Source organism: Aethalodelphis obliquidens, unplaced genomic scaffold (assembly GCF_003676395.1).
Source record: "Aethalodelphis obliquidens isolate GAN/ISIS:26980383/991018 unplaced genomic scaffold, ASM367639v1 scaffold45, whole genome shotgun sequence".
Classification (NCBI taxonomy): Eukaryota; Metazoa; Chordata; class Mammalia; order Artiodactyla; family Delphinidae; genus Aethalodelphis; species Aethalodelphis obliquidens.
Window position 1 is genome coordinate 4,236,256 of NW_020837989.1, and position 15,490 is coordinate 4,251,745.

The window sequence follows — 15,490 nt, forward strand, 5'->3', positions numbered from 1 at the left end:
GCGGAGCAACTAAGCCTGTGCGCCACAATTACTGACCCTGCGCTCTAGAGCCCTCGAGCCACAACTATGGAAGCCCGCATGCCTAGAGCCCGTGCTCCGCGACAAGAGAAGCCACCGCAATGAGAAGCCAGTGCACCGCAATGAAGAGTAGCCCCCGCTCGCCGCAACCAGAGAAAGCCCGCGTGCAGCAACGAAGACCCAACGCAGCCAAAAATAAATAAATAAAATCTACGTTTAAAAAAAAGAAAAAAAAAAGAAGCAGATTCACAGACATAGAGAACAAACCAGTGGTTACCAGTGGGGAGAGGGGAATGGGCAGGTAAGAGGTACAAACTTACCTCTTACAAAGAGGTATAAAATAAGCTACAAGGATATATTGTACAACACAGGGAATACAGCCAATATTTTATAATAACTATAAATGGAGTATAATCTTTAAAAATTGTGAATCACTATATTGTACACCTGTAACATATAACAGCAACTATACTTCAGTAAAAAAACAAAAAAAAAACCCAAAACCTTTCCATTTCGTCCTCTCAACATCCATATATCATTGTCTCCAAGAAGCTCCAGGTTGTGTCAGATCTAGGGCCCCGAATTAAGGTCTCCTGACTCTTGGTCCCGCACCTGGCCCCAGCCGACTGCTTCCTTGGAACAGTTCACAGGCAGAGGTAGCAGTTCACCCTGGCCCAGCTGCTTCCCACCACCTCCTTGGACTCCACAGCCTGACCCTGCCACCGCACGCCATGTGCCTCCAGCACCCTTCACTGCTCTAGGCCTTGGCTTTACTTTCTGTCACAGGAAGAGGCAGGCAGGGCTAAGTGAAGGTTTTTGACATTCAGACAGGAACAAGTGAACCCTTTTTCACAAAGGGGTCTCATATGAACCACAAAAATGAACTCAAATAAAAAAACCTGCTCAGGCAAGGCAGAGGTGGTGGATTCAGAGGCTGTTTGTCTAGCTGGACAGTGGTCCTCCTTTTCTCCATATGTTGGCAGCCTCTGAGACACTCCCCAGCCCGAATCCCCAGTGTTCCATGGCCCACAGTTTGCAAACCACTGGACTAGCAGACTCCCGACTGAACATCCTAGAGCAAGGGAGTCTCAGCCTGGGACCACAGACAGAACTCAGGGTGTCTCTGAGTTTGCATGGGAAAACTTCCATCTTTATTTTCACTAACCTCTAACTCAAGTTAAGTACTTTGTTCCATTTGAATGTAGGCAATGACCACAGTAATTCTGATGGTTCCTGTGACTGTGAAGCCAAGAGAAATCACAGGTATTTTTCTATCACATTACAGTTGTCATAGATCTTTTATGCTCATTATTACTCTAAAATTACAATGGTTATTATATCTGCTGCCCAATATCATTTTAAATGTATTAATGAAGTACATACTATATCATAAACAATTTTAAAACTATCTTGTTAACTATATTTCAGTATGATTGGTTTCCTCTGTAGTCCTATGTATTTTATTTTATGCATTTAAAAACACTCTGAGAAGGGGTCTGTAGGCTTCACCAGATTGCCAGAGGAATCCACGGCATCAATAAGGTTAAGAACCTGTGTCCTAGGACTTCTCTTCCAGAACAGAGGGGGCTGGGGAGCTCGTTCCCAAAAGAGGGCATGTAGGACTCAGGATCCCAGGAGGCGACATGCACTCTCTGAGCCTGAGGAAAATGAGACAGGAAACTGGGGCAGGAGCAAAGGGACTCTAAGAAGTGGAGCAGAAGCCAACAGGTCATCTGGCAGGGCTCAGTCTAGTGGGACAGAACTGAATTCCTTAGCTCCAACCCCAGCCACGCTTCTTGGGGGAGACAGGGCTCCTGGGTCCTCAGCTTGCTTCTGTCATTTTCCCTCCTATTCTCAGTTTCCTTCTCTGAATTAATATAGTGGAAGCAATAGTGGCTTGCAGGTCAAGAAAGATCCTGCTTCTGGATCTGACTTTTCCTTGTCTTGCTGAGTATTCCGGGTAAGTCATCTCCCCTTCCCAGCCCAGTTTTCGTATCTGTATAATTTCTGGCATAAGTACTGCTACAACCCCTTGTCATGCCCACAGTAGCTATTGCTGACAGATCTCAGTATATGACCATTCCATGCTCATATGTAGCTTCAGAAGTCTTTTCAATGTTCTACTGATTGATAGGAATCAGCAAACGAAGTAAAATATATTTGCTATTATTGGACTAGATGATCTACACATTTCTATCTCTACTATTCCATGGCTCTAAAGATCTGATCTCAGAAATATGAACAAGACACTAGATAGATGGGAAGACCTATAAAGCATGGCTATTTCTGAACCATGTGTGTGTATGTGTGTGTGTGTACGTGCGTGCATGTGTGTGTGTGTTTAACAGAGAAAGAGAGGACATTCTCAGCTGGGATGTAGATTTTCTCTCACGCACCCTATAGTGAAAATGGGGTCAGAAGAAGATACTCAGATTTTGAAATCTCAATCTGGCTTTCTGGAACAGGTAAACAGAGGCACATGGAAGTCAGACTCTTTGATCAAAGTGTTAGGAATGGGCACCACACCAGGAATGGTGCCACCAGGCCCTACCTGTCGCCAAATGTCCTGTCACCAGGGACATCACACATGTAGTACAGTGGAATGATGGTGACAAAGAGCAAATAACACCAGCCACTCCTGGAGTAATGTACACAGACTCAGACCCTGCACAGCCAGGTCACCAAAACGTGGATGTGCTGGAGACTTAGGGCTTTTCCCCCAAGCAGCACAGAAAGCCACTTAGGATGTTATTTCAGAGGGTTACCTAGCCCAGGTTACAGCTACAGCCCAGATAGATGCCATTACTTATTTGAAGTCATAGCCAGTTCAAGTGCTAGGACCAGAACCCAGATAGCCACAGGCCCGTGGGGCCAGGCTGGTACCATAAACGGGAAAGTGGATTGGATGGAAGAGTAGGGAGTGGTGAGGACTGTGGCAAACTAGAGGTCACACGCCCTGTTTAAAGGCAGCTGCTGGTCATCAGTTCTAGTTGATTGCTGGCTATGAGAATGTGGACCCATAGTGCCACGTCTTCCTTCTGATCTTTAAAGAGAAATCAGAACCTAGATTTTTATGTTAAATAGCTGCATTTTCAAATGTTGGCATCTAAATTTTTTAAATGTTATAACGAAACAAAACACTGTATAAGCCAAACAAAATGCACCTGGGAACTTTAGTATTTGGCCTGATTTGCAACTACCAGTGGAATGGGTAAAAGACCAGGCTCTGGATGTAGATGTATAAAGATCTGAATCACAGTTCTGCCACTTGTTAGCTGAGCAATCTTATTCAAGATTTGTAGCCTCGGGACTTCCCTGGTGGTCCAGTGGTTAAGAATTCGCCTTCCAATGCAGGGGATGCAGGTTCGATCCCTGGTAGAAGAACTAAGATCCCACATGCCGCGGGGCAACTAAGCCTGTGCACCACAACTACTGAGCACGCAGGCCACAACTAGGGAGCCTGCGTGCCACAACTACTGAGCCTGCATACCACATGTAGAGAGAAGCCAGTGCACCGCAATTAAGGCCCGATGCAGCCAAAACAAACAAACAAAAAGATTTGTAGCCTCTCTGAGCCTCAGTGTTCTCATCTGTAAAATGGGAATAATAAAAGGGGCTATTGTGAGGATTAAATGAGGTAATGAGTTTAAAACACCTAGCACAATCATTAGCTCACAAGAGGCACCCCATAAATGTAGCTCCTCCAAAGTGCCTCTAAACTTCATGGTGATTGGAGAAAACCTCAAAGCCCTCACTGCACTGCAGTCCCTCCACCTCATACTTGTTTTTCTGCAAGGTCTGAGTGCTCAGTGCCCATGGAACTCTAACTCAGACACCCAAGGCCCTCAAACATGCACACACACAGCCTGCACGCACCCTGGGGAGGGTTTTGAGATGCCATGGCTAGTTACCAAGGAAAGATGTTTAGAAGACTTCCCTGGGGTACAGCTGCAACCTTCTTGTGTTGGATAGAAGCGACTCCTGCCCAGAGCAGGCGGCTGGCTAACATGACCTCTGGGGACCTTCACACTCTTACAATTTTTCAACTTGAATTTTGTTAGCTTGTGTGCACACACACTCAAACTCTCACACACCTTCTGCCCAAAGCCTGGACAAGAGGGGCTCCCTTTCCCTTTCCCGGAAAGCTTCTATTCCAGCTCTCACTCCACCTCATCCTCCTGCAGCCTCGCTGGGAGGGGAGACACTGTCACGACCCCTGAACTTCATTCCCTGTGATTGATGTGCTCAGCAGGGAGCTGCAGGAGAGGGGATAACAGGGTGAGGAGGCTCAAATGACCAAACAGAAGGGGCTAGGACCTTGGCTGGGCCCCCAAAGCAAGGAGCAGCAATAGCCCCATGCACTCGGGGGAATTTACTGGTTCCAAGCACTTGCTTCTCCAGCATCTCCCTGGAGCCTCCTTCTGCCCCAGGAGGTGACAAGGGTGTGAGGGGCCCCAGATGGGGAAACTGACCGCAGTGTCTTGCCCTGAATCAGTTTTCTGGCCCACTTGAATCTCCAAGGGTCAGGAGCCCTCTGGATCTGGGCATCTCTAGTGGAACATATATGTGGGTGCTGAGTCCCTATCCTAAGTTAAACCCCAACTTATCAACAACGATGTCAGCCAGGACTTGTGACATTCCCCCCATGCCATTTTAGAGTTTAGAAGAGACTGAAGCATAGAAAAGCACAGTGACTTACACCCAAGGTCACCAGTAAGTCTCCCAGCCTGCATTTGAACCCAACATTGCCTAACTCCGAAGTGCACGTTCTAACCACATATCATACTGCCTCACGTACTAGGACCACATTCCAGGCCTCGGTTTCAGTTCCAGAAGTCATTAGAAAATACCATTACTCAATGAGCTGTTCCGCACTGCGTTTTGTTTATGAGTCTACGTTTCAAAAAATCCCAATAAACGGTACTTTTAAAAAGGAAAAGAAACAACAAGCAGTCACCATTCCCTCATCACTGAAATAATTCTTTATCATGGACGTCACATTTTACAAAACATCCATTACTCTATTGCATCCATTCTAAAATGCATGTTTGTGGTTCCTTTAATCTCTGAATTTTGGATGCATTTTAAAGACTGAAATTTAAGCTTCCATGAAATACACAATATTATTTGGCTCTAAGAATAATCCTGGTAGGTGAACATTGCCAAGATTATAATCCCCATTTTACAGCTGGGAAAACTGAGGTTCAAAGAGGTTAGGAGACTAGCCTGAGGCCACAGAGCTAGTCAATGCAGATTAGCCCTCTTTTCTGATTCCCTGCACAAGGCACAAGCTGTGTCCACCGTACACTCCTGGCTTTCAGGCCCTGCGCTCACAGTAACTTGTTCCCATCACCTCCTCCACCTCCCCACCCCCACCCCGGGCTACCCACCAGCAGAGGCCTGAGGGAGACGTCAGTTCCCCAACCCAGGGTTCCCCAGCCTCACTCAGAGCTGGGGAATGAACCCAGTGTGCGGACACCTGGGAACAGTCCAACCCCACACAGGAAGTTTTCAGGCCAAAGGATCCCACTTTCAAGAATGCATCCCATGTGGCAGGCAGCATTGTAGAGATCAAAGCTGGGCTTGGGGTGTGAAGTCAGTATTTCTGCCTGGTACCCTCACACACCATGCAAGCTAGATCTAGGGGCTTCTCACCTAGGGTCCCCGTTCTCTGGAACTACTTGCCATGCCCTATTTCTCCTATTTCAAGAGGCCAAATGAAAATCAAATATTGCTTCTAGATAAGATCTCACAGACTAAAACACCACATTTCTTTGCTATGGTTAAACTTACATCAGCTCAGTGGTAATGCCAGGGTTTGTTCCTGCTGACCAGAAAACACTGATTGATTGTGATAGGGCCCCAATTAACGTACAAGGGGAAAAACCAATTAACGACTTATGTAACAGGTACTGCTTGGCAGACAAAAATCTTTCAAAACAAAGAGTGTGACAGGCGAAAGTAATACAAGGGGCAAGCTGACGTGGAAGTGTGAGCTCCTCATTTTCCCAGATGGGACATGTGAGGTTGGGAGAGCTGGAGTGACTTGCTCAAGGTCACAGAGCAGGGCTGGAACTGGCACCCAAGGTTTCTGCCCCTCAGGAGAGGCATCTTCCCACCCCACCCTTCTGGGATGAGGTTTGAGAAGGCCAGAGCAGCAGGACTCACCAGGGTTGCTGAAGGGGATCAGGACAGGGAAATGGCTTCTCCCTGGCACCTGTGGGCTCCTTCCTGGCCGGCGGCTGCCAAGGCCACGCTGTCTTTCCTCCCCAGGTGTCTGCCGAGGCAGCTAGGCGTGGGAGGCTCCTGGAAAGCCTGCTTGGGGCAAGGCAGAGGAGGCCTCCCTGAAGAAAGCACCCTCCAGCACGTGGAGTGACCAGGCCTGGGGTCACAGCGTGGCCACAGAGGGCTTCGCTACATCGAGCTTGCACAGCTGCCTCCTGGCATCTGCCTGGGAGCTCTCCAGATCGCAGGGCTGGTTTTCCTGCCAACTGCTGGGTGCCTTTAAGAGAAGGACAGCAGTTCATTGGCTGAGCAAGGCTCCCCCTACCTCTTTACCTGAGCAGGTGAGAGCTGCTAGGCTAGGGGCAGACCAGGGAGTAAACAGACTGTGGCAACCAGCTGGCTCGCCCCTCCTCCACAGCCCTGGTCCTGGGCTTCCTTCCCCTCCCCAGCCCCCAACTCCGGGAATTAAATGGGAGTAAAGAAAGGGCAAAACATTCTGCAAAATGCTTAGTATTGTTCAGTTTAGGAAGCTTCATTATTTCACAGTCACCCTAGACCAGAGTTGACAGTAAGCCTTCTCTTTCAGATGGAAAAATCGTGCTGGGAGAGGTAAAGGGCTTGTTGAGTTCGCCTGGCTATTCAAAGGAAGGTTGATGGAGTAGGATGGTGTGAGGACCCAAACCTGAATCCCCTGCTTTTGACGTCCCATACAGTGCTCTAGACCACACCACTGCCTTCTCTGTGAAACCTTTGGCAAGTCACTCACTGCCTCAGTTTCCACATCTGTAAAATGGCAAAGTCATGCTTGTGTGTAAGTTCACACTCACTGTATTGTATATTGTATTACACTCACACTTAGAGCTAAAAAGGACTTTGGAGATTCTCTAAGCCAACTATTCATTTACCAGGAATTCACTGATTCAATAGGCATCACTATTCAGCAACTATTTTGCGCCTGCCTGGCCTGTTTTAGGGCCTAGGGGTACATCAGTGAACAAGAAAGTCAAGGATCCTACTCCTATTGAGCTTGCATTCTAGAAAGAGGGGAGCTAGACCTAAACAAGTAAACAGATCAGATAGGTAACAGTCCCCTGAAGAAAGGAAACAGGTGATATGATCAAGTAATGCCTGTTGCTATTGTACATTATGTGGGCAGAGAGGCTCTCTCTGAGGAGGTGATATTGAATGTGAGACTTGAGTAATGACAAGGAACCAATCACTGGAAGAGCTGGATAGAGAGTGTTCCAGACACAGGGAACTACAAGTGCAAAGGCCCTGAGCAGGTGTGTTTGGAGAACAGAAAGAAAACTGCTGTGGCGAGAGTAAAGTCCAATCCCTGCCCCCCTTTTTTAAGAGATAAGGAAATGATTCAGAGGGATGACTTGACTTGCCCCAAAGCCCCTCCTGCAAATATCTCCTTCCTCTCTTTATCCTCATGTATTAGGGAGGGAAACTGAAGCCTGGAGCTTACCAGCATACGTGGGTTACCAACCCAACAATCATCTCACCAGCCTACATTGCTATAACCTCCTGTTTCTCCATTCTCTAGACACTTAAAAGGGTAAAAACTATGATTTTAAGAGTTGATCACACTGAAGAACAAAATCCTGATCAACAGAATACAGTATTAAAAATTCCAGCAGTGGGCGTCCCTGGTGGCGCAGTGGTTGAGAGTCCGCCTGCTGATGCAGGGGACACGGGTTCGTGCCCCGGTCCGGGAGGATCCCACATGCCGCAGAGCAGCTGGACCCGTGAACCATGGCCGCTGAGCCTGCGCGTCCGGAGCCTCTGCTCTGCAACAGGAGAGGCCACAACAGTGAGAGGCCCGCGTACCGCAAAAAAAAAAAAAAATTCCAGCAGTAATGCAAACTGCCACACAGTTATATGGGGTCAGCACAGACCCTTCCTGCTGAGGTCCTCTCCTGTTTCATTTTCAGAATCTTTCACTCTGGTGTTTATAAAGGGCTGCCGGTTTTCAGTCATCGTATTGTTAGCGGCAGCATTGGAATTGTTATTCTGGGACTGTCGGCTAGGTAATGTGGGATGAAGCAAATGAGTTCTGATGCTGCTGGTGTTGAGAACCAGGACTTGGTTCCAGAGAAAGGAGATACATATGAAGGATGAAAGGGGTTCCGTGAAAATCTTATAATTCTGGGTTTAAAATGGAAGTTTCAGTGTGAATTTTTGATGCAGTTGACCTGAAAACAGACACATATTCCCTAGCTCTGCCTACTGTTTTCAGGTCTAGAAACAATGAGCGACACTTTACAAAGCAACTTCATTGTCCAGACTGTAGTCTCTAAATACTATTTCACACTAAAAGGAACCAGGCTCCTCAATAAACAAACAAACAAACAAACAAATAAATAGCTGATACCAGCTTTAGGACAGAAAATGCACAATATGTACTTAGACTATCTTTTAATGCCAAAAATCAAGGAAGCTAGTTATGGCAAAGAGACTCAGCGGGCAACCGAAGAGTCTCGGTTGGCCAAAGTCAGGACAATTTGAGCATCAGTAAAGAAAATAACTGCCATCAGTTGAAAAACATCAAATATATTTTAATCCACGAGTCTACAATGATATATTAAAAATAAACAAAAACTTCAGTGATCATCTTCAGAAGATATTAAGAAATCAATTCATTATTTTGAAAACCAGTAAATAAAGGGAAACAATTAAGCACTTGTTCTGTCTTTCCTGTAAGAACTGTGCCTCAGGCAACCAAATAGTAAAGGAGAGGAAGCTGCTCTGTACATAAGCATTCCAACAAATAAAATGAAAAAGGAATGAAGGATTGACTTGGGACATCATCACTTGTTATGAATTAGCTGATCTAACTGAAAATATTACAAAAACAGAAACAACTTGACATAATGGGCCTTTTGATGGAATCAATACCACCTTCTATGAAGAAATCATGCCTCCAAAATCAAGCAGGAGTCTGACCAAGACTTTAGACGCAGGGGTTGACAAACTTTCTCTCTAAAGGGCCAGGTAACAAATATTTTAAACTTTACAGGTTATATAGCTCTAATCTCTGTTGCAACTATTCAGCTCTGCTGTTGAATAGTACAAACACCAGGCATAGACAATAACTAAACAAATGGGCATGGCTGTGTTCCAACAAAACTCTGTTTACAAAAAAGAGTAGGGGCTAGATATGACCCATGGGCTATAGCTTGTTAACCCCTGTTCTTGACCTGACTACCAGCTTACAGGAAATACAGGGACTGCGGAACACATGAAATGACACCCCAAGGATGCATTTAGCAAAAGCTAAACTAGGAAGAAGTCTAACAGGAAAATCAATCTGATTTCTTTAACAGATAAATGTCAAGATACTAAAAAAGAGAGACAGAGATTTAACGTATACATTAAAAGAAACTTAGCAAATATTAACCAAACACAATGTATGGACCTTGGGACTTCCCTGGTGGTACAGTGGTTAAGACTCTGCACTTCCACCACAGGGGGCGCGGGTTCGATCCCTGGTCGGGAAACTAAGATCCCACATGCCACACAGTGTGGCCAAAAAATAAAAAAATAATAATAAAAATGTATGGACCTTGTTTGAATCCCAATTCAAACAAATATAAAAAAAAAGTGTCATTGGACTCAAATATTTGATAATATTAAGGAATTGTTGACATTTGGTGCTGTTTGATGATGTACTGTGCTTGTGTTTAAAAAGGGGAGGTCTTATCTTTTAGAGATGTTGCTGAAATATTTACAGATGAAATGGTATGACATTTGGAATTCAGTTAAAAATAATGGGTGGTAGAATAGAAAGGGAACAAAATTGGTAAGGAGTTATTAATTGTTGAAGGTGAATAATAGGTACAGTAGAAGTTCATTGTACTATTCTTTCTACTATTGTGTAAATACTTGAAATTTTCCACTATGAAAAGTTAAAATATATTTATGCCACTTCACACTCAGCCAACTGACAAAATTTTTAAAATCTGACAAACTTCGGTTTTGGAAGGATATGGGGAAAGGGTAGCTCTTACACATGGTGGGAATGGAAATTCCTAAGACAACTTTTGAGAGGGATTTGTGTACACCCCATGACCCAAGAACTCCACATCTGGATATACACTAAGTGATACTTTAGTCCATTAAGAGACATGCAGGATAGTAAAAAGAGAGAGACATACAGGAACATTTTTTTTTTTTTTTAAGAAGAAAAATTTTATTTCAAACAGATTCAGTGGGATGTGTGCTACAGCAAAGGCTGGTTGTAGCAGTTTCCTTTCAAACCTGCACTGATGTATAAATTAGACATTATTTGGGAATGATTAGTTTCTGGTAAAATGTAGATTCAATCCAACATTATGCCAACATTATGCCATTTTTACATTTATTGTAGACCCTATTTTAGAGGTTAACTTTTCATCACTAAAAAATGAGAATAACCTTACAGGTACTCCTAAGGTAATGAGCTGTGAAATTAATTCCTCACTATTGCTTTGAAAATATACCCCTAGGTTAAGAGAAATTCCGACTTCATCCAAATCTGTTATTTAATTCTTCAGTCATCACCTACTGTTGGCTTGACTGTCACTCCTCTTCTTATTTGACCCCAACCAATTAAACACCAGTGTTTCTCAACTCTTCGGCTAAAGGCAATTTTTTCTCCTACTTCTGTGCACACAGGATTAGTCAAAACGATTTTGCCCAAATCAGCCGTGACCGCGCTAACTCTTCCTCCTGTCGACAGGGATCCTAGGTTCACCATAAGCACTTCATTCTTAGGCAGCTTTTGCACTTTTGCTGCTTTCTTGTCTCCTTCAGTGCGTGCACCTAGAAGCCGTCTAAGCCGGAAATAGGAAATTTCCAATTCTGTGAAGATCTCAGGTAAAGCTCCAACTGCACCAAGCACCTGCCCCACCATTCTGTCAGCCCGGCGCAAAGTGGGGCCAGTTTCTGTTCCCACTCCAAAAGACCTCCTGGAGCAGCAAACTGAAGATCATTATGCTCTGCGAAATGCGATACAATTTCGGAAAAGATGGGTTTACACATGAGCTTTCCTTCACTATCTTTGGAAACAATACCAGGTCTGACGTCTATCTCCTGGCCCACCTTTAATACTCCTTTTAGAATACTACCACCAGCTACACCCCCCTTAAGGTCATCAACTTCACAGCCAGGTTTGTTGACATCAAAGGATCTAACAACAATAAGTCGGGGTTCTGAAGTAAAGTCTCTTGGGGGTACTGGAATTTTCTTTACTAGGTACTCGCAGACAACTTCAATATCGTATTTTAGCTGAGCAGAAATTGGAGTAATAGGAGCTCCTTCTGCTACTGGACCTTGTACAAATGCAAGGATCTGTTCATACTGTTCTTTTAGCCTGGCTTTCTTTTACCAAATCAATTTTATTTTGTATAATCAAAATATGCTTCCGTTTCATGATTTCTATAGCAGCCAGGTATTTGAAAGTCTGAGGCTGAGGACAAGACTCGTTCCCAGCTATCAACAGGAGAGCTGCTTCCATCACTGCGGCACCGTTCAGCATAATAGCCATCAAAATATCGTGGCCAGGACAGTCAACAAAGGAAACATGTCTGACTAATTTGAAGTTCCCTTTGGTCCCTGGAATATCTGTAGGACACTCATCAGGTGTACTACTTCCACAGGATCTATAACATTCTGGCCAAGGAAAACTTGGGTCGTCAAGTTTATAAATCTTAGCATTAGCATAGCCAAGTTTGATTGTAATGTTTCTTTCTAGTTCATTTTTGAACCTGACAGTGTGAACTCCAGAAACAGCTTTTACAACCGTAGATTGCCCATGAGCTACATGACCAATTGTACCTATATTGATTGTGGCCTGTCTGCTGATAACTTCATGTGAAAGTGACGTCAACTTGGTAACATCCAAAGTGTTGAGATCTTGCCGAGAAAGGTGCGGCTGCCCTAAAGTCACACCAGCCTCGCACCCCGCCATCTTGTCTGGAGAGGAAGGAAGGCGTCTGGGTGGCTGCCTGACCATTCGCAAGCCCCCTTGTGCAGGGCGGGGCAGGGGAGGCGGGAGGGCCAACTAGGGCCCAGGCCTGGGAGAAGAGGATGGCCGGTGCAGCGGAGGCCTCACTGCTTGGACTTTTCTCCCCATGGATTTGTACAGTGCCTGCCGGCAGAATGACCGTGTGGCAGGCTGACCGCGTGGCAGAGTTCCACTTTGCAACGACAGCGGACGGATCCCCCTGGCGGCAGGCCCCACCTCCCTGGGCCAGTAACATTTTTTTTTTAATACGAAAAATGGAAAACAATCAAAATGGATAAATTATGGTATCTTTGGATGGGGGAGGCTATGAAATGCAGAGATTTGGAAATGGCAACTACTTGTGGAGCTAAGAGCTGGGGCCCCATCAGGATAGATTTAGCTCAACAGACGTGGACTTAGACCCACTCTGGGCCAGGCCCTCTGCTAGGTGCTGGGGATACATAAGTGATATCCTTCAAGGGGTTCAAAGTCTAGATATCAGAGACGGAGGGGGCCTAACACATCATCTAGCTCAACCTACCCATTTCACAGATGTGGAAAATGAGGCCCAGAAAAGTTAACCGACTTGCCAAGCGCACACCGTTGGTTCATGGAGGAACCAGGAATTGAGCCAGGTCTCTGATGCTCAGAGAATCAGGAGATTCTTGGAGCCACTCATTCTTAAGTTGAATCCTGGCTCTGTAACTCATTAGCTGTGACCTTGGCCAAGTTATTTAATGTCTCTCTCCTCAGAAGGATAATAATACCTATTCACGGCTTGATGTGAGGATTAAATGAAATGATATACATAAAGCCCTTGCCTCAGTGACTGAAAAGAAATAAGACCTTGGAGCTTCCCTGGTGGCGCAGTGGTTGAGAGTCCGCCTGCCGATGCAGGGGACGTGGGTTCGTGCCCTGGTCCGGGAAGATCCCACATGTCGCGGAGCGGCTGGGCCCGTGAGCCATGGCCGCTGAGCCTGCGCGTCCAGAGCCTGTGCTCCGCAACGGGAGAGGCCACAACAGTGAGAGGCCCCCGTGTACCGCAAACAAACTAACAAACAAAAATAAGACCTTAATGGATTGGTTATGTACTTGTATTATCATTGATATAAAGTAAGGCCTTAGCGAAGCGACAAAATGCTACATGCTACGTTATTCTCCAAATAGTTAATGTCATACTTCTTAGAGCCAGGATGGTCAAGGCTCTGTACCAAGTTGGAGGCTTGTCCCAGGAGTTAGCTGCTTTCTATTCCAGGCTCCACCCCAAGCAGCCACATGTAAGAGAATCCTCACCACCCTCCCACTCTGCTGACTGTCTGCTCTCTGAGGGCCATGCTGAGACGACAGGGTAGCACAGCTTTGTACTCTCTGTGGATCCTCCTCCACTACCCTGAGCCTCAGCTACCTATAAAATGAGAATAATAGCAGAACTTATCACATGGGGTTGTTGTGAGGATTAAATGAACTAATGCCTAGCATATAGTAAACCCTCAACACATGAGATACAAGACACCTGTCCCAGGGCATCAGGCTTGGGAGATACAAAAAAGAATCAGCTGCATTCCCCACCCTCTAAGTGCTCCAGTCCAGGGAGGATACAGTCAGAGGCCACTCCCTTCCCATTTCTCCCCACCCTGTCACATTTCAGGCCTGGCTTAGGGCCCAGGGGGCCAAGTGATTCTGGCTGCTTTGCGGGAGGCTGGCTCTAAAAAGGACTGAGCCAAACCTCCTGTGTCTGAAACCACCCACATGCTCACCTCTGCTGCTGAGAACCCAGCTCTGCAGAATCGCTGACTGTCTCCGGCTATTGGAGCCAAAGCATCTTATGCTCTGAATAATAAAGCCATCCAGAAAGTTCCCCGTGGCGAGCTGGGAACACACTCCAGTTCACACCCTTGGGGCCAGGCAGCCAGAAATATCACCAAAGGCCTGCCATCAAAGCCAAGCTCCTGTCCTCAGCAGGCTGGAGCCACAAGGCCCAGGGAGTTTCAATCCCCAGTCCCTTCCCTTTCCTGATGCCTTCTTCTCCCAATGAGACCATGTGTATTTTTCACCCAAGACCCTATTTTTACAGAGCATCATAAAACATTCTCAATAAGCTCAGTGACCATTTGTCCCAATTTTTCCAACCCTTGAGAGCAAAAGTCATTGAGGGTCAGAGAAAGACATAGTAAGACCAATAGGAGGCCAATGGAACTAGTCAAATATATTTGGTTCACCTGTGGAAGCAGGCACAGCATTGCTCTTTCAAGTGGATGTCAAAGCTGTAAACTTGCAGCTGCTCACAGGCTGCAGGTGGGAGAGCTGGTCAGATGGTGTATTTGTTGTGCATGGCAAGATCCTTGTGGGCAGGGGCTGAGCCTTGTTCCCCTCTCTGTCCAGCACTCAGCAGCAAACACAGTGCCTAGCACTGAGCAGTCAATCCAAACACACCTGTCAAATGAATAAAGTTGCTTAGTTAGTCCGCCAATGGGTTTAAGATGCTTCTAGTGCACATTCTCATATCAGCCTGAACTTTTCCTTCTCCTTGCTTATCCTACTTGTAATTAAATGATTCCATGTGCAATTATTTGTTTAATACATGCCTCCTTGACAAGACTGTCAGCTCCCTGGAGGCACAGACTGCCCCCAGTTTTGTTCAACATTTGTATCCTCAGTGCTGAGAACGGGATCTGGCACATAGCTGGCACTCAATCAATGTTTGTTGAATAAATAAATGAACAAAGACGGCAAAGACGGCCACGGTCAGTGAGTCGACCCACCAATTTTTTGTTTGTTCTGTTTTGTTTTGATTTTACTGGAGTATAGTTGATTTACAGTGTTGTGTTAGTTTCAGGTGTACAGCAAAGTGATTCAGTTATACATGTACATATAGTCATTCTTTTCTAGATTCTTTTCTCATATAGGCCACCGCTGTGCTGTGGCACTGAGCTTCACTCCCAGGTCAAAGGAAGCTGGCCTAAGGTTTTTTACTTCAAGATGCTGACAGTGCTACGGGAAAGTGTGGGGATACGGGTTTGTTAACACCCAGGCTCAGCTGTTCTTAGAAACAGTCTGCCTCCTAGAAAGTCTATCCATTTACGAAAGAGCACAGTGGAGTGGGAAGCAGGCTCATTTGCTGGTTAACCGGGGCCTTCCCTTTGCCTCTAGTTGGTGATTTGGGACATTTGGCCTGGGGATGGATGGACCGGATTTCAGCCTGGAGTTAGTAACGGAATCTACTTTGTAGAGTTGTTATAGGAGAAAATGAGTATATAG

At 45.7% G+C, this 15,490-nt stretch overlaps 1 long non-coding RNA gene and 1 pseudogene across 6 annotated transcripts in view; both read right to left on the bottom strand.

The window, feature by feature from the left end:
* Window positions 1-15,490, bottom strand: part of LOC113606812 (uncharacterized) — a 54,881-nt gene that overhangs the window by 25,440 nt on the left and 13,951 nt on the right. For 4 of the 6 annotated variants that reach the window (XR_003427698.1, XR_003427699.1, XR_003427696.1 and 1 more), the window contains exon 4: window positions 14,452-14,665. This is a non-coding gene — a long non-coding RNA (uncharacterized LOC113606812). Of the gene's footprint in view, window positions 1-5,399; window positions 6,521-13,308; window positions 14,666-15,490 lie in introns of those variants that run through there. The other 2 variants (XR_003427697.1, XR_003427695.1) reach the window with 2 other exon arrangements.
* Window positions 10,411-13,136, bottom strand: LOC113606806 (eukaryotic translation initiation factor 2 subunit 3 pseudogene; annotated as a pseudogene).